The sequence below is a fragment of the Strigops habroptila genome, chromosome 1 (assembly GCF_004027225.2).
Source record: "Strigops habroptila isolate Jane chromosome 1, bStrHab1.2.pri, whole genome shotgun sequence".
NCBI classification, from domain to species: domain Eukaryota; kingdom Metazoa; phylum Chordata; class Aves; order Psittaciformes; family Psittacidae; genus Strigops; species Strigops habroptila.
Window position 1 is genome coordinate 125,954,676 of NC_044277.2, and position 26,743 is coordinate 125,981,418.

The following is a 26,743-nucleotide window of genomic DNA, read 5'->3' on the forward strand; positions in this document are numbered from 1 at the left end:
TCGAAGTCTTATTGTGTATGTCCTTTATGACAGTGGCATCACAGATCACCAGGACTTACAGGCAGCTGTATGTGAAAACAAGATGCTGGTATTATAGTATGATCACTTTCAAGTTTGGAGCAAAACTGGTTAATTTGTTTACTCTCTTGCAAAGTATTTGGCTTTTTATTTCACCAATTTACTTAGAGTGTCTATGGAGACACTTCAGGGCATCTCAGGTGTTCTGCTCTGAAGAAATGTAAGACATGACAGAATTACTTATTCCAGTCAAGATATGATTACTTGCTCTGTGAAAATGCAACTTGGCAAAGAAGAGCTTGTCTTCATCTTTTCCTTTTATTTTTTCTGTACTACAACAGATAGCAATTCACATTATTTCCCTTTCATGCTTTTTTAGTGCAATGCAGCTATTTATTTAAAGAGCAGCAAAGAAAGTTCATGTTGTTATTAATAGTAAAATATGTCCAAGATACAAAGGTAAAGTAGTTTTGCTCTTGAATTTCAGGTATTTCATTTGCAGCTTTCTGTAATGCTAGGCGTATGAAAAGTTCATGTGGTTTTGAGACAAAATAGTTAACAGAATGAAGAAAACAAAAGACGAAGTTTTGGGTTTTTTAAAGGAAATTCTAAAATAATCAGTGTAGGCAGAATTAATTGTATATAAAAATAAAAATGAGAGAGGTAAGAAATTTCTATTCTATATTAATGACTTTTCAAAAGGAAATGTTACTATCAGCACTTTTCTACATTACATCCACATAACCAAAAAGCACAAATCCTCTCTAAGATACATATCACAAGAGGACAACACATTATCTACAGCTGGTGTTCCTATTAGATGCTCACTAAACATGTTAAAAAAAATGGCTTTTCAATGGTGCATATCCACATTATGATATCTAATCCTGACCCTCCCATGACACCTCTCTGGGGTAAGTTAATGGGCCAGATACTTTGCTACTTAAACTTGGCACTGACTTTCATGAAATTAAGGGGATATATGCCATAAGCGAATGACATACATATTTGCTGAATTTAAAACTCAGATTTTTGTTTGTCTATTTTCAGTTGGATGGGGGGGGGGGAGTTAGTGGTAGGTTGGTATTTTCAGTTTTGAAACTAGGGGTGGGAAAGTGTTATATATGAGCAACAAATGACTTGGAAGGGCAAGAAGGAGAGCAGAAGCGCAACCCAAAACAAGGCAGAACTTCTAATAACTACACCAAAACACATACAGCCTTACACTTTAGAAACATCCATCTTCTAAAGTATTAACTAAAATGTTCAAAAGACATGTTTTCTGCTTACAGAAGAAAGCTGAAAAAAACCCTCTCATTGACATATTTAATTATTAAAACTGGCCAATATAACTACAGAAAACAACAAAGTAAAATTAAAATATTGTGGCACTGTTTAACCATAAGACTAGCTAAGAACTTGCTTGTTATTTCTCTGTCACTAGTAGCTGACCATATTTTAAAATGCTAAGACACCAAGCAAAATGAAAGATCACCAAAATAAATAAACAGTTATCGCTACCAGAAACAGTTACTGTGGGAAAAAACTTAGCACTTAATTTCATCATTTTCAATATTCCAAAGTCTATGGTTAACTATAAAGCTTAAGAAATATTTCCTGTAAATGTCTGACTAAAAACCATTCATTCTCATCTTCACTGATAATTTGTTAATAAATTATATAATATAACATTCTGCTACATATCGCTCAAATCTCTCAACAGGTAAATGAACTGGACAAAATGACAATTTACATTACAAACCTAAACATTACAGGGAATAATTTCCACCAGATGGTTGAAAGCAACTTTTTTAATGCTATTAATATTTTACTGCTGGTTTTAGATTAAGATTAACCATCCAGTTTTGAAAATCTATTTCTGTTTCTCTGTACCTGGAACTGAAATAATATTTATATTCGTAATGAACATTTCACAGTTGCTTCTCAATCTAAACAATCTCTGCTTATCAAAACCATGTATAATTGTGAATCAAACATCAAGCTGCAACTATAAACACACTAATCCAAAATTAAAGGTTCATTACTCACATAATAGAAGACATGTTGAAGCATGTCATAATGACAGAGAATTTCCCGTTTGACTACTTTTGATCTTCAATCTATTTTGGCCTGAGGTCAGCTGGCAAACAGATACCATAGACTGATTTCTGTGTATGTGTGTTAATGATTCCCCTTTCTATCCTTTTGCTCCAAATAGTCTTAAATTGGCATTGACTATGATGATATTCAGAAAATAGACTTCATAGAATTGTCCCAGTGCTGGTTATACATAAAATTTCAGGTTCAAGAGGAAAGAATTTTTGATACCACAAGGGATTACTGATACTATTTAAATATGCATAGTTTAACTGGGTTCATCACCTTTCATTCACAGTGCTCCCTTTTGTAAGCACTGATACACTTACTATTTTAGCAAAGTCAGATTTTTATGTAAACACTGGATCCAATTTGCTTTTCAAAACCAATCACAATTCACTTTGAATGACATCAGCCTAGACAATTTGAGCTCTAAAAAGGCTGGGCTCTTTCTTTGTTATGATGTAACTGCATCAGGCAGTATCACATGGTCAGTACATTTATTCATGCAGCACAAGAGATGCTTAAACAATCACTTTACTTCTGAAAGCATTTTTTCCACTTGCAATATTAACTCAAAGATCACCAATATGAAAATGACACTTCTGTAGCAAATAGCATGACAAAAAGTTTATAACAGAGTGCACCAACAGAGCTGGCTGGAATAAAGTTTACCTTTTCCAACAGTCATGAAGAGTTTACTCATTAATATCAGGGGAAGCATGTGGTTCATGCCCAGATACCATAAATCTACACTGGCCAAATTATAACCCCTGTGTGAAGACTTCCCTCAAGCAAAGTACTGCTGCACTTCACCTCGAGCACATGTGCTTGGCTGTCGGTGGCTAGAGTGGTGCACCCCTTTTCGTCATTGCTTTTGCAGCATTTGAATTTTTTAAAAAAAGGAATATCCGAGTATTTGAAAGAATAAGCAGAAAAGCACACGTGTTCCTTTTACACCAGCAGGAGATTCCTTCATGTTACAGCAAGCCAGACTACTTGTTGCACATTTATGAGATACATGCAGGCATGCTATCAGTTGGGCAGACCCAGGGACGCACAGGCCAGGCCAGCCCCAGCAGAGTCACTGGTAAGGTCATGAAGCAAGTCTTCTTGGAAACCACTCACAAATACATAAAGGACAGTAAGACAGCACCATGAATGTTCAAAATAGATTGACCAACGCCAGATCAGTCCTGCACATGAGGAGAAAGCAGTGCAATATAATTTGACTTCAAGAAGGCTTTTGATGCTGAATCTCACAGCATTCTCATTAATAAGAGGAAGACTGGAAAAACTGCTAGATTGTTTGAAAACCGGCTGGGCTGCTGGCTCCCAGACTCAGTAGCCTGAGTTGTAGCTGGTGCTCAGTATCAAGCACAGTACTCCAGGGACTGATGCATACAGCACTGTATTTACAAATGACACTACATGAGGAAGGCTGCTTGACACTGAACAATTTCAACCCACAGCACCTTCAGAACCTTGAGGACCGTTCGGTGTGTCACCCGCCTTTTCTTCTTGTTATTCACCTGAGCATCTTCAGGTGAATAACAACACTCTGTACCTGCAGGGTTATTTTTACTAAAAAACATTTAATACAAATTAAATACTGTTTGCATTCATGCATGGACATTAGCTGTGGTAGTCTTTACTTCATTATGCTATACTACAGAAATTACAAGACTAGATTCTCTACCTAAAAATCAACAACCCGGAACCATTTTGTAATTTCTATTAACAGTTTTCAGACAATAAAACCTGTTTCCCAGAGCTGCCCCCGATTTACGTATGCTTTCAGGTCAACTACAGGTACATATGTTTCTAGTGAATGAACTGTTCTATTAGAAAGACTGGTTCCCACCTTCTTTACACTGGTCTGTAAAAAATTAATTCCAAAGAGGCACCTAAAATCAAATTTGTAGTAGAAATAACATATTCTTTTCGACAGTAAGCCATGTTTGAGTTCCACATAGGAAAGGCGGAAAATGATCATAAAAAGTCTACACACTCTGATGATACGCTTTTGTAATCACAGTCATATGGCAAATACAAGAGACTGACTCGGGCCTACTGAAGAGGGAAGTCATGTGTCCTCCAGTAAGCATGATTTATATTTTTATACATATATAGGAGGCATGCAGATTTTTGCAAGTGGCAAGGAACATCTCGGAAGCTAGACTACTCTATAGTAGTCACAGAATTCCCCATGCCAGTCCTATACACTCTACCTGTATACTGTCAGGGTAGCACTGAATTTCCCAAACAAGTAACATCAAATTAGCAACAGCAATCACCTTTTTTCAGGGGCCAGATCTGATATGGGCCCATAGATCAAATTTCACTTAGGAGTAGGAGACAGATCAACTTCACTTACAAAGAACATCATTCAGTTTGGTTTCACCCAAAGGAAACTAATTTGTGCATACTGGTTTACAGTGTGAAAGAAAGCATGGTAAATGGACAACAATGCATAATTCCATGCAAAAAACACACTCCTATTCCAAATTAAAATACTAATGCCAATATACCTCAGACATTTTCTAGTATTGTGCCTGGCTTACAGGTGTTGCTCTTAAGAAAGAGGTCTCTCAAAGTAGCAAACTCAAAATTAAAAGGTTAGAAAAGCTTCACCAGAAGACAAAGGTAAGACTGAATATGCTTATAAATAACTCATAAAAGTTTAATAAAAAAAAAATAATAAAAAAAAAAGAGACTTATTTAGGAATCTGCCTTCTGCCTATTTTCCAGCTTTTCCTTGGACTTCTGATTGCAGATGTGGGTCTGTTTTGGGAGAGGCAGGGGGAAGAAACCAAACCACTGAACTTCAATCTGGCATCCAAAGGCTCCCCTCAATCTTGGCAAATTTCTTAGCTAGAAAAAAGCATATTTACGATTTAGAAAAAAAAAAAACCCAACACTTCTACCCCAAGTGTCATTTGCACTTGGAGTGACTGCAAAAAGAGCTGAAGGTTGTTATTAATAAGGATCTCTGTTGTTGTTTCAGTCAGTGATTTATCACCTTCATATCTAAGTAGCAGTTCAGGCTGCAGAATGGAAACAATTCATTCAAGGTGGTATTTCTCCTTCCAGTCAGCTGTCGAAAAAAAAAATCAGTATTATTTAATTGCTATAATGACAGCATTATCCTGCTTATTTATGTTCACAGTAAATCACGCTGCTCAAAATACATTCTTCAGAGAATGCAACTTTCTGATAATACTGATAATTTTTCCCTCAGTCAAGTGCCCAACTCGTTCTAGTAAGTATATTCCATGTCTTTTATAATTTGTGGAATTAGATAACTTACATTACTATTAGAAATTATCATGTACTGTGACTTAAAATACTATGATAGCTGTATTTATTCACTATTTCTGTTCTGATAATTACTATGAAATCTGACCAATATATTTATAGCACTGATGGATACAATAGTCAGTAATCAAGCACAATGCTAACTGTACAAATTAATTGAAAGATGAAATTTTTGAGATTTAAAATGAGGAAGCTCCCCATAGTCATCTGTCATTTGCTCCACTTTTTCTGTGTCATAAACTTTATTTTCATGTTTTGGATTGCTGGGCATCTCCACAGAAGGTAGATTAGAAAGTGAAAGACAAAGTATTGAAAAGGTTCATTTTCCAGCAAGCAAGGAGAATGGTTTCTCGTTTCTGCTTATGCCACTCTTCTCCCCTTGGCCAGCAGCATTATCCAGATCATGTACTGGTCTCTCTCCCCACCCCAGTTTTATTTTCCTATCAGTTGTGCCTTGTTGGAGTCAGATGTCTGCAGTAACAAAAGATCACACTATGAGGGTGGTGAGGCATTGGCACAGGTTGCCCAGAGAAGCTGTGGCTGCCCCATCCCTGGCAGTGTTCAAGACCAGGTTGGACGGGGCTTTGAGCAACCTGGTGTTGCGGAAAGTGTCCCTGCCCATGGCAGGGGGGTGGAACTAGATGATCTGTAAGGTCTCTTCCAACCCTAACCAGTCTATGATTCTATGATCATCTTTTGCTTTTACACAGCATTACACACAAGACTCTTAGTTCAGACAAAAAGGTATACTGATAGCTTCCTAAAATTATCTTCATTCATTTTCATCCTTTACCAGACAAGTAGGAGGATCAGAATCAACTGGAAGATAAAAACAACAAAAGTTTGCTTTTGCCCTTCACATTTTTTCTAGATTTTTGTTTTGGAGAGGCAGTTTGAGGAAATATAAAGTCAAAACATGCCAGAGGGGGATGAGAGGGAGCAAGGTTTATCATCAAGGTTGCCACTAAATCCAGCTCTTGACACTGTGACTTGGCCTGGCTTTGGTTCCATTTTAAGCAATCAGGAATGCTATGTTTGGTATTGTTTTCTTACTAATAACGTCTTGGATCGGTTTTACTCCACATCACACTTTATTTATTTTTTCCAGAAAGCAGATAGAGACAAAATTTTAGTTCAGGCAGCCAAACCCACAACTTTTGTTAAACTGCTGTGAATTTTCACCCAGAGGGAGAAAGAAAGATCAGTACCATAAACAGTCTAATTGCAACAAGTTTGACAAGCCTACAAGGAAGCTGATGAAATGTGTTTACCAAAGGGAATAAAATTCAGACATTGCTTATGTTTCCTTGGGAAAGATATTTCTAAAGGTGGGACTGCAATTATTTTGTTCTGAAATGTCTCAGAATTATTTCTTTGGCTTTCTGGACAGAGTTATTTCATCAGCTGCCTTTAGAAATATAAATCAAATTACCTTGTGTAAGTAAAGCTTGTCCTAGATAGGACTTTCTTTACCAGAGTGATTGGACAGAATCAAAAGAGTAAGAATAACAAGGGCAATAGGAAAAAAACCCCAAACCAAACAAACAAACAAACAAAAAAAAAAAACCAAAAAAAACCCAACCCCAAAACAAAAAAACCAACCCCAAAATCCTACTGTACAGACTTCACAGAGGAAAAGTTTACTTCATAGAAAGTAAAAAACTGTCCACAGGGAATAACATAAATAATGAATTTATTTTGCTTTCTGGAAACTTAATTTAGACATTAGTAAATGAAAACATTACAAAGCAAAAGACTCAATAGCAAAGCTGTTAACATATTATTAGATTGCCCATGAAACCTCTACTAATACAGGTTTAAGATAAATTAATCTTGCCAAGGCTGAACTAAAAGACCCTTCTAGTTCAATTTTCTACTGTGATATGACTTTGCTTCCTAGAACTGCGTGTTCGGATATTAAGAAAGAATACATTGCAAACGTTGGAACCTCCACCACAATATAGTTTGAGTCAGAAATTAAAATACTGAGCTTTGTAAAACAAAAGTCATACCAGCCGAGCTTTTTCTGTAGCCTGATAAGAGCTCATATTACTAAGTATTGTAGAGAGGTTTGACAGTAACAGGCAATCCTATCTGTTCAACACAAGAGTGATGGCTGACACAAGCCAAAATTCAGACTACCAGGATAAATGAGATGTTGTCACAGTACAGAATATTAAAGGAACAAAGTCAAAGACACAAGTGACACCTACATACATCTCTTTAAAAAGAAAAATTTGATTGAATGCTTGACTAAATATAACAGATCTTTCAAACCACAAAGCTTGCAATTAAATTTGTCCAATCCAAAACAAACAAATGAGAAAGATATATGACCAGAGAGAAGAATTATAACACTGACAGCTGATGAATTACAAGCAAAGGCTAATGCACTGGTCAGGAACCCAAAATCATTAAGTGCTGCTGTGTGTGTACATAGGTGATATACATAATATGTATAATATATTATGCATATTTCATATATATTTCTGTATAGCATCATAAGAGTGTGTTTCATACACAGGCCAAGTCACAGTGTCAAGAGCTGGATTTAGAGGCAACCTTGATGATAAACCTGGAGAATTCATCCCTTTTTTCTGTACCTGTCAGAGCAAAGCAACTCTAGCATCCTGAGGGGTCAATAGAACACATACTAAATTTTTCATTAGACTTTTTATTTTTTAACCCTCCTCATTCTCTTTCTGCTCTTTTTTCGTATCTCTCAATTCCTGTTTTCCTTTGTATCCAACGATTATCTTGTAGCAATCAAATGCTTTATTTTGTCCCACTTCTGACCCTCTCCATAGCCATAGAGACGGTAATATATGCGGAACTAGGAGAACTGTCTCGTAGTTCTGCATATATTAAATATTACTGGTTTCACATTACATTCAAGCTTTTGGATGTCTGGTTCAGGTCATCCTGTGGTGACGCAAAAGAGGTTTGTAATTAAAAAATTTCAAAGCTGAAAGCATAGCATTACATAATGCATTTGGTATTAAGAAGTATTTTATAGGTTGCTCAGACTTTAAAGTCAAATATCTTCTCAACCCTCTTTCTCAGCTCTACATGTTTGATTAGCATGAACAGGTTTTGACAGCATTTTTCATACATCCTGTACATTGCTGTGTATTTGTAGAAATGCAGAATGCCAAAATCCCGTTTACAGTTACTGAATATCACCAAATTCTACCTTAAAATCAGAAGGGAAGATATATCTTGTACAAACATACCAAGTGTCTAACAAAGCAGATCACTTGCCACTACAGTCATTTGTGTCTCTACCACCAGTTGCACCCTAAGTAAAGTTTAGATTTTGAGAAGGTGGGATAGGGGGAGATGTCATGCCATTGCTGCCAGAAGTCTTCTAGCAGTTACTTGCAATGTCTCAATAAATCCTATGATTTCTGTAAGCAGGTACTAGAGCTGGGGGCAACAACTACAGCACAAAGGAAGTTTTTCTCTCTGAGAAGCAGCAATTTACACATCACACCAAAGTATGCAATATTCCCTGACAGGGCTCTCCCACTCTGTTCAAAGATTGCCGAGTGCCCACTATAACTATTTAAAAACTTGGCTAATGCCTTCTATCAGCAGCTTCTTATCACAGCCTGCAAATTTGGTAGTGTTACACAGACTATTATACAATGGCTCAGGGAGGAAAGGAAGGAAGGAGGAGAGGGAGGGAGAGAGAGACAGAGAGGGGTGCTCTGGACAATGCAGGCAGCAGAGGCACCACAGCCAAAGGCAGGATTTCTTTGGCAGGATTTCTTAGCCAAAACAGCACAGATTAGCCAGAGCCCACGGTACGATGCTCATTCAACAGCCAGCACCACTTCTAAGTATGGGCAGAGGGCATGGACAGTAAGACTCCTCTCTCAAGTGCTGGTTTGCAGCATCACAGGTTGGGCATCAGGGAAGGACCCAAAACACTGGCTACAATTTTGACCTAGGCCACTGAGAATAAATATGAAAGAGTATTAGAAATATGAAAAAGTATTAGATGCAAACAGTGAATTTAGGGTAATTTATTCCAGTTGAATTAATAGACAGTGAAGAAGAACTGATATAAAACTAGTAAACAATATAGAAGTGTGGCCAGTACATATAACAGCCATTTATCTGGTTCCTCTCAGTGAGGACAGTAATTTGTTGTTTTTCTCCCTGGATATTCACATCTACACATTTTTAGGCACATTTTGGTCTCTAAAGCTTCCACTTTTCTTTCAAATTTAAACTGTGCATTTGATTATTTAAAGCAACTAAGTCCAAAATTAGTGAAAAGGATGACAACAGAGTCAGTTTTCTAGAAACACGTGCCATAAGAAGCATGGGCTTTAGAGAAGGAAAGAGAAACATCAAGGAAATCAGCATCAAGGAAACACAGGGCATGGAATATCCATGACTGTTCCATTCTGGGGCTTCTCCCTCTTAGCACATTCTCATGAAAATTGAAATGAAAGTCAAACCCAAATACTGGTTTGAGATCTGACATGCAAAAACATAGCCCACTATGAAGTTATACTTTTATTTTTGGCTAAGAATTCACTTAATATGTATTCGAAGTTCTTTGACCTTAAGTATTTAATTCCAACATGACAAAAAAAAATTAACTTACTAAATACTGTTACTTGAGGAGCAGCATTAGGGCTAGACAAGTTTAAAACAACATTATGGAAACATTTACAAAGAGATATTTAGGGATACGAACATGTGTGTATTATTGCTATACTATGCACGCATTAATTTTACAGTATATGCTATTTTTCCCAGTACCACTCATTATTAGAGTAATCCTTTACCAAAGTCCTGGCCAAGCTTGCGTGTGAAAAACTGAAAGAATTACAGCAGTTCTGAGATTTGGGGTTTTACAACGGCTGGACGCAAACTGGTGTGTTGGAGTTCTATGTCTCTATCCCATATCACTAATAACCAGACATTTCTCATTTTACTAGGTTATTTCAGTCATACAATGAGCAATAAGATGAATGTGAGAATGACAACTAAGAAGGTACACTTGCTAAAAGTAATTCCACAAGCCCTTTGACACAGGGCACAAAACTCTGCCCTTTCAGAGACCTTGGCTTGATTATTACCACTAACAGAGGGTAAAAAAACAACCACAGAACAAAGGAGTAATACACATTTGCCATTCAACACTAAGCTGCTCTCTGACAGAGTAATGAAGCTTTACAGAGTGGAAAGAAGCACCAGCACCACAAGACCTTGAGGGTGAAAACTGCAGAGTACACCTTCAGCGCTATGATAAGGGGGACAAAGAAAAGCTAGAGGTAACAAAAGCAAGGTCAAGAAGCAGGGCAGCGCAAGCCTATATCAGAGAGCAGATCATGACAGCTCTAGAAGAGTGTGACCTTATAAACATAAGATCTTAGAGGACTAGAAGATGAAGTCTCCTAAACAACACATTTGTATATTCTAGACCAGTTAATGAAGACATATATACAGCAATTGAGAAAATATAGTATGAAATTAAAACATTCTAATTTAGTCATTAATGTTATCCTAAATGTCATTAATACTGCTCCAAGACTGCAGCAAATTACTGATAAATGGGGAAGAAAAAACTCCTAGAGTGTTAGGATTATACACTGGAACTAAAAAATACAAAATTTAAGAGATTTAGATATGTGGGTAAAACAGTAATGCGCAAACATCTGAAGATACCTTATTTTCTCTTTTTTTTTTTTTTTGTTTTGTTTTGGAGCAAAAGCTGAGAATAAAGCACTGTCATTGGAACATCCGGCTTTAACTTACAAAAGCAAACCAAAGAGCACCAAAACAATCATTACTTTCCCATTATTTTTAGTGTCACTTTTTAAGCCTTATAAAAAATACTGCTATGAATGCAAACTGGAAACCCCAAATAAAACAGTGAACACTGGCCAAAGAAAAGTTCTTTCCAAAGAACTTTTATTTATAAGAAAGAAAAAATGCACAGAAAATTGAACACGTAACAGCACAGTTTTCTGTTTAAATACTGACATATGTTGGTTCATCATCTATGATGTTTAACTCATTACGAAACAGCCTCAAATGTTTGTGGACCTACAGTTAATTTAGACAGAGCTTATAATTTCTCAAAAGATCTTCTACTGTATCCTTTTACAAACTATTAATATGCCAAAAGTAGTCTGAAGTTGCCACACTGCTATGATATTAGTAGATCAAAAAGAAACCTTTATTGACACTCACCTGGAAAATGGTACCAATTGTTTTGTCTCATTCACCTATTTTTTAAGGGAAATATAAAAAGCAAATAGAAATCTGAATTGTATATAATTCTATACAGAGTGCTAGAGGGATAAAAATAAGTACACAGAAATATTCTTCTTCTAAAGTGAGTAATACTAAATGCAATAAAAATTCTCTGTTTTCAAAACAAAACAGTGATGTTGCACTGACATACAAGCAGTAGGGTGTCTCACCTAGGAGTAGCAAGAGGAAAAATTTGGAAGTCACATCACCTTTAAAATTTCTGGTCTAGTGTAATAAACAAAATATACGCAGACAGGTTCACAAGAAGCATATTTTAATAAATACTCATATGGTATTTTTAACATTGGAAAAATACTAGCTCATTTTTTAATAAATAGGTGGGGGGGGGGGAAACCCTAACAGTGCATTTTCAACAGGGAAGTATTTCCTTGAATTACCTACTTGTACCTAGCATATGCTTTTGCTTTCCAGAAAATTACTATCAACAATATTTCCTAGCATGTAACTTGACTCACAATTTCTTTCCCTATAGGAAAGGGAACCATACCTTTTTGTTTCAGGTTATTACAGTAGATGCCCAACTGTTCTCTTGTGAGTACACATGTAATGTTCAAAAAGAAAACAACCTTGATGGAAATGATATATTACGGAATCACAGAATGCTTGAGGTTGGAAGGCACCACCAGAGGTCAGGCAGTCCAACCTCCCTGCTCAAGCAGGGTCACCTAGAGCACATTGCTTAGGATTATGTCAGACAGCTCTTGAATATGTCGAGGGAAGGAGACCCCACAACCTCTCTCGGCAACCCACTCTAGTGCTCAGTCACTCTCACAGTAACGAAGTTCTTCCTCGTGTTCAGGTGGAACCTCCTGTGTTTTAGTTTCTGCCTGCTGCTTTTCATCCTACTGCCTGGCACCACTAAGAGCCTGGCCCCAATCTCTTGACACCATCCCTTCAGATACTTACATACATTGATCAGATCCCTCCCAAGCCTTCTCTTCTGCAGGCTGAAGAGGCCCAGCTCCTCCAGCCTTTCCTCATATGAGAGATGCTCCAGAGCCTTAATCATTCTCGTAGCCAATATTATGTATGACAGTGGTTCTTCTTTGGAACTAAGGTATTTTCACACAGCTTAAGGAATGGAGCAATACTATAGCTGTCCTTTCTAAAGTAGGAAAGTTCTTGATCCATTTTCTAAGATATCAGCTGTCCCCAGACTAATTTTTCTTCTGTCCTTTTAGGTGAATTGCATAAACAGACATTTAAAAGACAAATCAGTATGACAGTTTCTCAGTCTTGTTGACTTTCTTTGCAAAATACACTTCATCATTCAAGACGCCCTGTAGAGATTCAGAACACAGAAGTGTAATGTAATAGATTATTTCCATTTGAATTAAGTATGAATTCAGACAGATTAGTTAACTTGGGAGCTATTTCTAGCATTTTAACTGTTAACTACTATCTCCTGTGATAGGATCCTTATTAGCTCAGTATTTCAAAAGAAAAAAAACACATCTCCATTCACACATCTCCTATGGTGACAATTCATTATGCAAGCTGCTGTCTCATGCTTGAACATTATTACTGACAATGGACAATATTCCACAGCATCAGCAAAAACTCAAAAAAAACCAACCTACTACTAATGTTCAGCATCTAGTTTTATCAGTGATAGAGAAGGAATTCTACATCACCAGCTTTGTGATGCTGCTGACTCTGGCCCTGTGCCCTCCAGTCTCAAGCAGTCACAGTATTTATGACCAGATTGGTCTCTGACCCAAATACAGTACTGATTATCGAAGCTTTCATTTGGCAAGAGTAATTCTGACCTACTGTGCTAATAATTTTACTGATGGGAACTAATTAACAACCAGTCTACACACTCTTTTTAACCTAGCTGTTAACAAGCTCATAATGAAACTACAATCAAGTCACACTGTGCACTGCGTAAACACACACGTATACACACGTGTGTAGACACACTGGAATAATTACCACAGTCCTATGCAAAGAGTAAAGGTAAAAGTAAAACATGCTAACACACAGACTAAAATGTCCTGTGTTTGTGTCTCATCATTAACCAAAATAAGGACAAGAAATTGAGGTGGCTATATTTTTACTTGCAGGGTCAATAAAGGTCAATTTAGGACAATCCAAAGAAGACTTAAATCTCACAACTATGTAAGTATAGCCCTTCTCTGCAACAGTGCATCAATGTTATGAGAAACTGTCACAGTGTGCTCCTCCCACCCCGCAACCTGACCTTTATTTCCCGTAACTCTGCTTAAATGATAACCACCAATACACAATAACACAATAGCCAAGATCAAATCCAAGCAACGCAACCCCCTAACCATAGAACTGGTCAAGGTCTGACCCAAGCCAAGAAGAAACTATCTTCTGTAGTGGGTATGAAAATATGACTATGAGTCAATTATCTTACTCCATAAATAGTGGATATCCCAGGGCCTGTTGAGCTGTTCTGCACAGCAGTAGGCTGTAACCAGCATCTCCCCTTGAGCAGGGTCACCTCTCAAGGTTACTCCTCAAGGTTGAGGGATTCCTTGCCACAACAGATGAATGTTTAGAATGTTTAGAATGAAAGAGGGTTCTTTCTCATCCTCATGACTCAATGGGATGGCCTCCCTGACAGTTTTGTCTGATGCTGTCTTCTATGCAGTAAATAAACAAGTGTACCTCGCCACTGAATCTTGTTAAAGAACTGTCACATTTACTACCAACTTTGTAAAATTGCTGTTTTATGTCAATAAACGTACTGCTACTTCTCTCTTAAGAATGAAATGCATGACTCCACCCACACATTGAACTTTACCTGATTAAGTAATAAAAAAAAAAATAAATTGATAAATGCTTACTAGATTACCTAAATGATTTGAAGTAATTCAACATCCCTACTTATTGTTCAAACAGACTAACTTCGAAAGGAACTAGCAAGGTAACTTGGGTGTCTAGACTGAAGAGGTGTAAATACACTCATGTTAAGACAGCCTGGGTGTCTTACAAAACTCTGAAACGATGTTTGCATCCCTTTAAATGTTAGTGTCACTGTGCTAACCTTCCAAAAATCTTAACAGCCATGATTAGTACTTAGAGCTAAAGCTCATTCTATATGATATTCTAAGTAAACAGTAAATTCCTGTGCACTCTGTATGTACATATCACAAATAATGCAGCAATGTGATCAGGTCAACAGTGACAGCAGGAGAGAACAAAAATCACTGTGTTCATCTCCTGCTAAATTCAAAACTATCAAACAGAAAATAATCTTCATAGATTAAATCAATATATGTTGAAGAAAAACATGCAGATCAATTGCTCTTCATTTCTCCCTGTTCTGTGTTTCAGCATAGAAGTGGTAGTTAGTCATTTGAATGCACCAAGTTCTGCAACAGCAGAAACTCTTAGAAAAATATCCTGTATAAATGAAGTATCCCATTTTAACTGATCAATATCTACCAATTTTCCCTAAAGATAAGCATTTGAGTCTGGTTCTAGGAAATACTAAATACACGTATATTAAAGGTCCCATGCAACCTTATGATAAAACTAAATAATTACACAACTGTAAAAATCGAAGGAAAACATAAAACTTTTATTTTGTTCTGTCTAGCACTTACAGACTTACAGTCTGGGTGACACTCTTAAAACAGTCTTCTACACCACTGGTTTGCCTCTACCAGACTAAACAATACCGGAGTTAGACACTTGGTTACATCATGTACATTTACTTCTGAAAAAGAGCACTAGATTTAAACAATATTAAATCAGGCTTTTTGACCTTTTCTGATTACTAGTGCCCACTCAACCTTTTCAAGATGAATGGTGGATATCTTTGTCCAAGACAGTTTATTCAGCGATCAGAGTACTTCCTATAAGTTAGCTAAATTAGATGGTCACTTAACAGGGAGAAAGGCCAACATCAATTGCAGCAAAGGTCACTCAGTTCACTTATCATGTACTGTATTAAATTGTCATCAGATCTGAACAGCAATTTCATCAATAACCCATCCAACTAGAATTACTATGAATGTTAGAAACCATTCACCCATCCAATAGTGGATGTAGAGCAGTCAAGGAACTTGCATGTCCCTGTAAGGCAGTTACAGCAAAGGCCACTGCATAAACACCTGAAGGGAAGAAGGGTTCTCATCCAGCAGTTTGGGGGAACAGAAGGACACTAACAAGCTGATAATAGAGTATAGTCTTTTCCACAGTACTATAAACACCATCCTATATGCTACAACTTCAAAGTACAAACTCTTTCCTTTAACCTTGGACTTGAACTTCTGCACCAGATGATTTTGGGTGCTCTTGCAGTCACTCTGGGAACACTCTGCTCTTCCCAGCACTGCAAAATCACTGGTCAGTTCTGCTGACTCTGTTTTCACAATAAGCAAGATGCTATAGATGAAATATTTACTGGAAACTTTAAATACATAAATACAAATACTATCCAACGTCTGATACAGAAAACTGTTTCATGGTTATTTTAATCCAGTTACTATCAAACTCGTAAGTGTTAAGAAAAGCCTTTTAGCTTTTGTCATAACCAAGAGTTTATATTGTTGAAACAACATTAATTCATTATTTTAACGAAATTAAACCAGTTCAGTAACTCTAAAAATCCCCATAAATGAGAAAAGTTCAAGCATGAAATGTTTATTCAATGTAGTCATTTATATTACACTGAAACGTGATACATGTAAACTGACTCCATAGAGAGTTATTTATAATTTTTAAGAAATACTGTTAATTATTTCTACATGTACAACTTTGCAAAATAAAACTCTCTGCATTACAAAAAAGCCACACTATGCTGTGCTTTTATTTTGCATATAAAGTTTTAAACCGCTAACTGAAATTGCACTTACTTTTAAACAATATCACTATTTAGATCCCTTTCATATTTTCAGATAAATCATAATCTAATTTTCAGACAATCCATGCTGAAAATGCATGTGAAAGTGAATGCTCGAGCACTTACAGATGAAATCTATACTGTCTACTCAGGAATCTGCAAAGTAACAGCTGGTGTTACATCCAATCAATCAGGAAAGACAAGCAACACCATATGGCGTATTTTTCTAATGCAGTTCAAAACACTGAATATCCAAAACACCATACTTCGGGAGAAGACAAAAGGAGTTGAAATCCAACCGTTACTAATAATTAGTCCACTTTATCACCAATAATTAGTCTACTTTGCTGTGAAGTAGTTAGCTTTATTCCTAGCATGAGATTCCTCACCTATGATATTAAGGTCTAACTATACCATTTGATAGTAACATTTAAGCAAAGCAACATTATTTACCATTAATAAGTCCTTGCTTAGGGAAGATTGCCCAAAATAACAGAAATGAAGGCTCATGTAAATGCTGTATTTTACATTTGAAATTATTTTTAGAATCTCTTAATTATTCTTTTTAATTATATAAAACAATATTATTTCTAAATGCCAGAAGTGAGTCAAGAGTATAATTTAACGTTATGCTTCCAAACAGGGACAGCCAGCCCTCTAGGAAACAAACAGCAGCAGAAACTTTGAAGAAAGATGGATTACTTCAGGATATACAGAACCTGACAACATAAGTGACTCTTTTTTCCCCTTCTAATTTACACTCAAAATCTATGCTGATGAAATTAAGGCTCATACTTGAAAGTATCACAGTATTAAAAAAGAAACACTCAAGAAAAAACAGGTTTGATCAGTAAAATGTTAGTTTTTTCTCTGTTTCCTAGAAATCTTGTTTCTAACAAAGCACAAAATGTGAACTTCTAAAAAACTGGCAGGAAGGAAGGTTACTTTAGAGTTTAAGACAAGCAGCTAGCTCTGGTTGACAGATATATATATTTATAGAGATCATGATTTTATCTCTATATTCTGAGATGCAGTTATAACAACCTGTCACAAAATCCACTGAATTAATGGCAGAGTACTCTGACACGAAGAGAACATATTGTATGAAAACAACATGCCGATAAAGCAGTATTAATAGTACTGTGGGCTTCACTTATAAACAACCATTGTATTGACAGCTGTAACATATAGGCTTCTCAAAAAAAGCCAAACCCCAACAAAACTCTTTTGTACTCAAGAACTTAGCATATAGAAATAAATTATTTTTTAAAATATAATTTTGTGACAGTCAACTTTCAAGAATGCATTTTTAAACAGTCTTTATATGTTCATAAAAAATAGTTATCTACAAGCAATACTACACAATAGGTAACTAAGTTGAAATTAGTTACCTACATTTCTGTTTCCTTATTTGTTCTCAGGTGCTCACCTTTTCTTACATAAGGTTAACTAGAAATTAGTTGAGCTTCCCTTTAACATTGTAAAGGGCTTTAGTAACAACTGGAGTAAAACTGGTTTGTTTTTTATTTCAAAAATGAGTGGCTTACATTAGATTAAAACTGAAGCACAACAATCCAAATTGACAGTGGTGCTAGCTGTATTTCACAGCAACATTTACTGCTCCAAAGAGCGCTCTATATAGCAACTTCACTGACCAGGGTGAATCCATCTGTCCCACTGTTAGTCCATAACTAAGAATGAACCCTTCAGCTTGAGTTCACTGATTAAGGATCGAGCCCAAGGCCATCTGCTAAATCACAATAATCTGTCAGGATGTCAGAAATCCTGACAGTGAGAAACAGAAAGAAAAGATCTTTCATCAATGAAAACTACAGTAAGTAATTCTATAGCATCAGTATAACAATACAGGTATTTCCAAGAGGCTGCTTATACTTAATGACCACAAAGTATTTAAAAATATTCTAAAACACAGAAGCACCTGGCCATGATGAAATGCGTTCTTACAAGCACATCAGTAGTAACAAAATAGACTCTAATAATTTTCAAACTAAGAAACTCTTGATTGCACTGGCCCAAGAAGAAAGAATTGCATTCCCAAATGCCTTACCCTATTTCTTGTTTGTAAACAAACTACAAAAATGACTTATTAGCTACTGTCAATAGATGGATGGCACTGAAACTGCAGGCAGTCTTAGAACTGAAAGAATGGTCATACGCTCATTTTATATTTTGCTCGGCCCTCTATCCCTGCAGTAGAAAGACTGTTTACCTTCCCATGTTGTACTGAAAAGCTACATAAGAATACTATATTGGAAAAATAAAAACATCTTAAAACTCCACAAAAATAAAGACTAAGCAAAGTTATCAAAAAATAATCACTTGATTACTAATTCATCAAAAAGCATTGCACATGCATGACCTCTAAAATTACAATGGGCACTGCTTTTATACTACTAGGAACAATTTCTGTATCTTTATTAGCACTGAAGATTGATACACTTCTATCAAGGCACATAAAAGCAGAAGCTTGAAACCATACTGAATTGCATCTCTCACAAGCAGCTACCATGAAGCAAATGTCAGTTTGAAAGCTTTTCCATTCAGGAGGTTTAAAACAATATATTCTGAGTTTGAAACTTCTTGAGACCAGTTATTTTTGAACACACTTGACATTCTCTGCTTTAAAAATGGAATACCAATGAAAGGCTTGTTTAAACACAAAACTGTTGCCAACAGCCAAGCCAAGGGTACTCATCTACCAGATTTCAAAATGACAGGAGTTATACTTGAATTTAACTTTCAGAGATTCCTTTGGTACCACAAGAAGAAAATTCCTTTTTGCCTGTATTGCACTGAAATTTAAATTCTTTTTCCCATATAACCAAAGGACCTTAGAGGGGGCAAGAACCACATGAGTAAGCAGCATTTTCACTACTTCAATTTGATAGAAATTAATGGTCTTAGTGAATGCAAAAAGGAGACAGGAATGGCTTGTGCACATAAACCAGACTCCTAAACAAGATCTTGAATCATCAAATACAAATGTATAGTAATTATAGGAACTAACAAAAAGCCACATTAAAATTTCCCTGTCACGCAAAGAATGCATCCTTCATTACAACTGAAAAATTAAAGGATTATGTTAATCCAAAACTCATGTATCCATATTACTGGGTCTGCTTGTTAAAACTACACTGGCACTATGCTCAGAATCAATTCTAACAGGCACCCATATTTCTGAAGGATACAGAAGCAGCCTTTTCTAAAAATTCTTCCAAAACAAGAGGAAATGAAGTGCCACCTAGCTCAGTTTCATCTTCTGCTTCCCATTCCTTTTAATTCAAGGGATTAGGCGTTATTCCTTAACTAAAGCATAAAAGGCTAATCTACCTAATAGCTAAGAATCTCCTGAAAAGGAAATAAGATCATAACACATTAAAGATTAAATTTTAGCATAAAATACAAATTTAAATTGCAATAAACTCATCCAGGAATGTCTCGGGGAGAACATTTCCCCCTTTTTATCCAATAAACATGAAGTTACATTTCTATATTTTTTAATCTCAAGCCTTCATTTTCTAGTTAAAATAAAAAAATACTAAGTATCTTCTCTGTAAACACCTAAAAATTATGTTGGGGGAAAATACTGCTGGTTTTTCTACCTCATGATTCTTATGTTCCAGAACTCATGGTAAGCACTTGTTGAAGTGTAACCTTGAGTCATGACATTAAAGTCATGGGAGCTAAATGCGTATAAGGTTGAACCTAGAAATTTTATATTCACAATGGAGAAAATCCCACAGAAATACACCGTTATTATGATCTGTATAGTGAGAGAATACATTTGCACTAAATGTCCTGATAGAAACATTCAGATTTGCTTCTCTCTTGACCATGGTAAAAAGGGAAAACACATAATTATTAAATGAAATAGAATTAGGAAAAAGGCAAAAATTCCTGTTAAAAGACTGTGTAGATATGTGTCACATTTTGCTTATGAAGCTTACAATAAAAGTTTCTCACCTTCTTCTGAAGTGAGAAGAAGGGTGTAATCTCTTAATGTCACATATTTGATGATATCATGAGCACTGTATGTGAAAAAGCAGCTTGTAACCTGAGAAGTAGAGCACAGCAAACTCCTGACAGCTTTATCAATTTCCTAATCTAGCATTCCAGGTCATCTTCAAGGCTGTAGGCTCTAAAGAAACAGCAGTAAATGACTTCTGAAACACCAAATGTCTCTATGGAGTGCAGCTGAATATTAAAATCAAGTTTTGCATTACCATCATGGTGTGACTCATATTCAGGGTTCATAATCTACAGATTAGAATACCATTAACAAAAGAAAAACTTTGTCTTCTAATTTCAATTCATCTTTGATAAAAATTCTTAGGTGTTGACAGTACAAGATAAATAAGACTGTCTTTGTGTCTAATTTTTCTCTTTGGAAGTGCATTAATACACCATCACAAAAAGGTGAACCACTATATCTTGCTGCACTATTTCTTACTGCCTATGGCAGTAAGAGCACATGTTTCTTCTCCAGAATACTGAGCAGTTATTCAACAGACAGCTAATACAGACCCAGGTCATGGGAACAAACATCTCGTACAACATCCACTACCCCACTGAGACAGAAAAGGGCTAGGATATGAAGAGTCATATGAGAAATTGGGACGGGGACCTAAAAACTATCATCTCTACCAAATAAAGCAAAAAGAAGGAAAAAAAGAACCCATAGATGATAGATTTGAAATCTCATTAAAACCTCTGTATATACAAAAAACTTACTGTGTTTTAAAGAACTAGTCTGAATGTTTCATTTCTCATCTATCTGTACTGTGCTTAGAATTCAAAACATTTAAGAAAACTGTGCATCATATCAAACTGATACTGTATCACTCTGTGGCAACTTAGTTATAAAAATACAAGGCCCTCCACTGAAACAATGTGGTTTTGTGATTTATCTGTTTGTGTGTATGTTGTTTAGTTAATTTGGGGTTTTTTCTTAAAATAGGTTACCCACGAAATATCCCAACTTCCATGTGCTTCCTACCTTTATTATATGAGTGATTAACAGTTAACTCAGTAACTGGAAAGTACATGTGTTTGGGCAATGATCATATCTCAGAAGGAAGTAATTCTCAACCTGAAGTTAGAAAATTAAAGTCACATTAAACCAACTAGAGTAACTGTTATGTAAATGGCAGCTACTGTGCTGCGTGGCGCAACACTAATAGGTTGATTTATCAAGAAAGATTAGAGTTCACTAACTGCAGTTCAGCTAAGTGATAGCTGAAGGGCACAACAACTGACAAGTACTCTTCTTGAGTAATCTAGTCATGAGGGGAAAAAAGATGACAGAAAAAAGGCAAACTAGCTATAAAATAGTGTGACATGCAGACAATAGTGTAGTCTTTCAATTACACCAATAGAAATCCTACTGGTTAAAATATTTACAATAAATGTAAAGCAGAGCTTAGGAAAGACATGGCAGATTGGGAAGAAAGAAGAGAGAAGGGGTAATTATTCAGCCTCATTAATTTTTTCATCAGAAGCAGCAAACTATCATAGTTTGAGCATTTCCTTTTTCATTAGAATGCTTTTTAATATTGACATCCAACCAATTATGTTCAAACTAATTCCCAGAATACTGTGAGAATGTAGCTACTTTCAGAAGTTTTTCCAGATTAATGAACTGCATTATTTTTTCATTAGAAGCTGCAGTGTGCTCTGAGACATACAAAGTGGGGAACAAAAAACCACCCTGAACAGAATGTATTCTCCAAAAAGCCCTTGGCTTTCTTAATGAGTTTCTATGTTCAGGGAGCCTTCTTCATCTTTACTTTAAAAATTTAAAACCAAAAGCAACACTACTATTTCAAATGAACTCTTCCTTTATAACCAACTGCAGCAAATCTGATGAACACTCTGTTAGCTCCAGACCCAGGTGACGTGATACAACACAACACAAAATTAATTTTTGAATTTATCTTTTTAATTGCCATGCTATCTTTGAGGTAGTACACACCAATTCTTATGTTTGGGTCTTGTCTTTTGGGTTGGGTTTTTTTTCCATGCATTAATGTTTTCCATACCAAGGTTAAACTACTTTGATAACATTCTGAAGATTTAGCAAGCCTTAGCTAACTTGTTTCTTTTTAAATACTTGTAATGGGAAAAGAAAAAATAAGAAGTTAACAAAAAGGCAACACATTATCTAATTCATTATACAGAAAGCACGGCATCTTTGTTTTATGGCTTCTTAACATATTTTGTCTTTCTTTTCCAAAACAACTCTCTCTGGTAACATTTCGATAAAAGGTGATGAATGTCTGTCTTAAATTGAAAGGAAATTGCAACACAATTGTATTAGCAACTCATACAGGCATGACAAGACCTAAAACTCATTTTTTGCTCTTCCTTTTAATATTTTATCTGTAATTAAGTTTCACCTTTTCTTCATCTCAAGCTCTACTTAAAGCCATATTTTGTTAATGAATGCCTGCCTCTAAGAGTGCTACTCATCACTCTCAGGGGGTTATATACAGACTGTATAACAATAATAAACTTTCTGGATAACAGTGTTTTACTTGCTGAGAAAACAATATATTTAGAAAGGTGTGGGCATACATTGAACATCGCCTTTAGTTATATACAAGAAATAAACAGCAAAGTTATTAGTTCAGAAGATGTATATACAACCTGTAAGAGAAACAAACTGCTTTAGAAGCAATCTATCACCTTTCTTATAATGGCTTACAACCAAACTAGCATCTATATATGAACAGTAACAATACATAATTTACTGAGACACAGGTTCAGTGTTTCATCTGTTTCTAGTCTAATAACAACATGAAAGATTTCTTATCAATATGAACACACATATTCTATTTCTTAAATTAAAGTGATGACATCATGCAAGCAACAGATTTTGCAATGTTGAAAGGCTCTTTTTTGTTTGCATGGCAGTAGTTTTTAGTTCACTAAAATGCTACTCCATTTCTAATCAGCAATGTGTGGCCTTTACATGTGCAGCTTCAGAAAAACATATTTTGGAAAACCTACTTCTGCACCCAAAAGGTAAATCTTTACTACCCAATTTTAGCTTTGTTTTTGGAACCTGATCCCTAAAGGCTATTACTTTTGTGATAAGACAGAAACTAAGCAGTACACTGTTCAGGAGAAACTACGTAATCTTGCAAATTCAGGGTTTTTTAAGGGAAGGCATTTACTACACAACATCCGCAGGGCAATAAAAGCAACTTCTTGCAGAGTCAGGGTAAGACAAAAATGATGCTATCTCTGTCTTATATACCTACAACAAAATCATAAATGTAGAGTTACTTTCATCACATGTAATTGGTAATACATCTGATAAAATAGCTTAAATCTGTACTATGACAAAAGAACCAAGACTCTATCATGGTCAGAACATATACTCATCATTTTGATTTATGCCACAAAGTTCTTAAAGTATATTAAACACAGAGGGGGAAAATGAAATATTTATCATTAGTAAATATATAAATCACGTATACAAATCTGTCATGGTATGCACTTTGCCGTTTCAGATAACTCACTTTCGTGAAGCACAGCCCATAGACTTCTCCTGCAGCTCCCTACAAAGACATGGAAGTATAGTCTAGAAATAACCTGAATTTCCTAGTTTCATGGTTCAGGTGCCCGAACTATTCCCAAGGTGTTGACATTCATATATCAATTTGAAATATAGAGAGACACAAGTCATTCATCCAATTCAAGTTAAAGACCACAAGTCTTCCTTGCATGCTTGGTTGCTTTATCTCTGCCCTCCTCTCCCTTTCATTACCTTCTGCATGGCATCAAGCATGTCTTACAGGAATGAGTTGGGATTTCCAATGCTGCTGTGAAGAAAACAATGCTGACTGTGAATTTCATTTAGGGTTAAAAAAAAATTATTTCAATAACAGCCTTCAGTATGCCTCTTAAAAATAGCAAGCTAAGTAGCAGCAGTGAAGTTGGAATTTCTTAAAATAAGTTAGTGATATACAAAAAAAAAATACACTTCTGTTATTAGATATGACCACAAATTGAAGCTGTGCCACTGTTTTTGTCTGATACTGAAGACCTGGGTAACCTTCTGCTATACGTATTTTATAAGGTAATGCCATTGGATCCATACAGCATTGTTCAGTTATGTTTTCAGACCATCAGATACATATCACACATGCAAGGATGCACACACAGGTATATGTATGTTGAAAATGTCATACAAAAACAGCTTGCAGACAGTTTCATTAGAAAACTCATGTTAGTTAAAAATCTATTTTAAACACTTGTATTCAACAGAAAATAGCTGCTGTTTCCTTGCCTTCATGTTTGTACTGTCCACTCATGTTAACTTCTTCCTGTTTCCAAAATGCCCTAATCTCTTCCATGACATCCAGTGTTACTTCCATACGGCAAGTACTACAAGTATGTCAAAGCATTAGTTTCTTCAGAACTGTATATTACTTGCAGAGCTGACACTGGATTAAAGATGCAGCCTCTTTACTAGCTTATAATGGTAAAAAAAAAAAAAAGAGTTTGATATTCCCTGTTGCAAGATGTAACTACATCAGCCATGTTACTGTAATGGCTTTTACCCTCTTCTTCCACCTCTTCCCCTAATTTGGACACCATTTTGACCAAAAAAAATCACAAGCAAATCAAGTAAAACAGAATAAAATAGGACAAAATTCATCACAATGTACACTTGATTCAACCAGTCAGTAGAAAACTGCAAAACAAGCAAAACTTTACACAATACAAGTGATCTTTTAGGATAATCAAGCACATTGATATTAAAATTCAAAACAAGAATTTTGCTACATGCAAATAGAAGAAGGGATGACTGCCAAATCTGTGAATGTGGAAATGCTAAGTAACATTCAAAACCATCTTACTACTGAAGACGTTTTCTCCCAACAATGCATTTTGAAACTATTACACAGGTTATCCTGCTTCCAAGTTTTTTCATGACACTGTTTTCCTATGAAAATAATTTTCTCATCTATTATCCTCTAGTACAGCATCTTGGTATCAGCTATTTGAACTATTTTTGGCATTTGGAATTATTTGAATGCTCTTTTAGAACATTAATAATTTATCTTCATATCTTTGTAAACAGCATCTTTAACACGTCTTAATTATGTCATTTTGTATAAAGCTGCAATACAGAGGAACAGCAGCAAGTGAAGAGAATTCAATTGTGCTAGGCACTGTACAACCAAAAGTCATTATAAAACAATCTCTCTCTGTTCTAGTCTCTATTTCTCTAATGGCTTAGTGGTAAAATAGCTATTCCCCAGCACACATAAGGGGAGCTATTTTATTGTTCACTAATATAAGCATTTCATTTTGCGTAATACAGAAGGTGGAAAGTAATAACGTATCTCATTAAGAAATTTCTCATTGGATTAGCAGATATCATCAATCTTTAAAATGTTTAAGTATCTCTCATTACATCAGAAACCATTTCCAATTAATATCCTCAAACTGACTTTAGGCAATATAAACAGTCTACACAAAACTGTTACTTACTATCTCTCTCCCTGACACAAAATACCTATGGAAAATTCTTAGTGGTATCTGGACATTGGAAAGCTTGCTGTGTTTCCAGCAACACCGATCACCAGGGATCACACAAGAAATCTCCACTTGGGCCAGTTAATAAAAGCTGTATCTAATGCCACTCCTTCCCTGAATCCATGCACATACACCAGATTTTCCTTGTCTACCCCACACACATAAAAACACCAAAATAATCTGGGAATGCTCACAAAATAAAGTGAATTCAAAAAAACCAGCTATTGTGGGCTACTGACAACTTCCAGAAATGTCAGCTGTGCTAAAATGCACAGTGCTAATTAATGCTGAGAACACGCTGATTGCTACAATAAATGTCTGTTGGATTTTCTGTGAAATCCCAGACACTGATATGTTTAACACTGTATAGCATTCCTATGTAAAAAGTAGTAAATAAGGGAGATCTAGGGAATGTCTGAGATTTAATATCCAATACAATAGTTATTTTAATAGTGACCATTTAGGAAAACTTTTACCAAACAATGTGATTGGGGGGGGAGGGGGAGGAGTGTCCTGGATATGTTTCTCTTCTAAGTCTTCCATTATTTTAGTAACTCTATATATTTTTTCTGCCTCACTAGACAGAAACAGACACAAAAAGAAATAAGAAATCCATAAATAGAA

General features: G+C 35.8%; 1 protein-coding gene across 6 annotated transcripts in view; it reads right to left on the reverse strand.

Moving 5' to 3' along the window:
* THSD7A (thrombospondin type 1 domain containing 7A) overlaps positions 1–26,743 on the reverse strand; it is a 269,899-nt gene that overhangs the window by 158,083 nt on the left and 85,073 nt on the right. The window contains exon 1 of one of the 6 annotated variants that reach the window (XM_030494617.2): positions 5,138–5,213. The exons of the other annotated variants lie outside the window; for them this stretch is intronic. The gene's annotated coding sequence lies outside the window, so the exon portion shown is untranslated. Of the gene's footprint in view, positions 1–5,137; positions 5,214–26,743 lie in introns of those variants that run through there. 6 annotated transcript variants of the gene reach the window in all.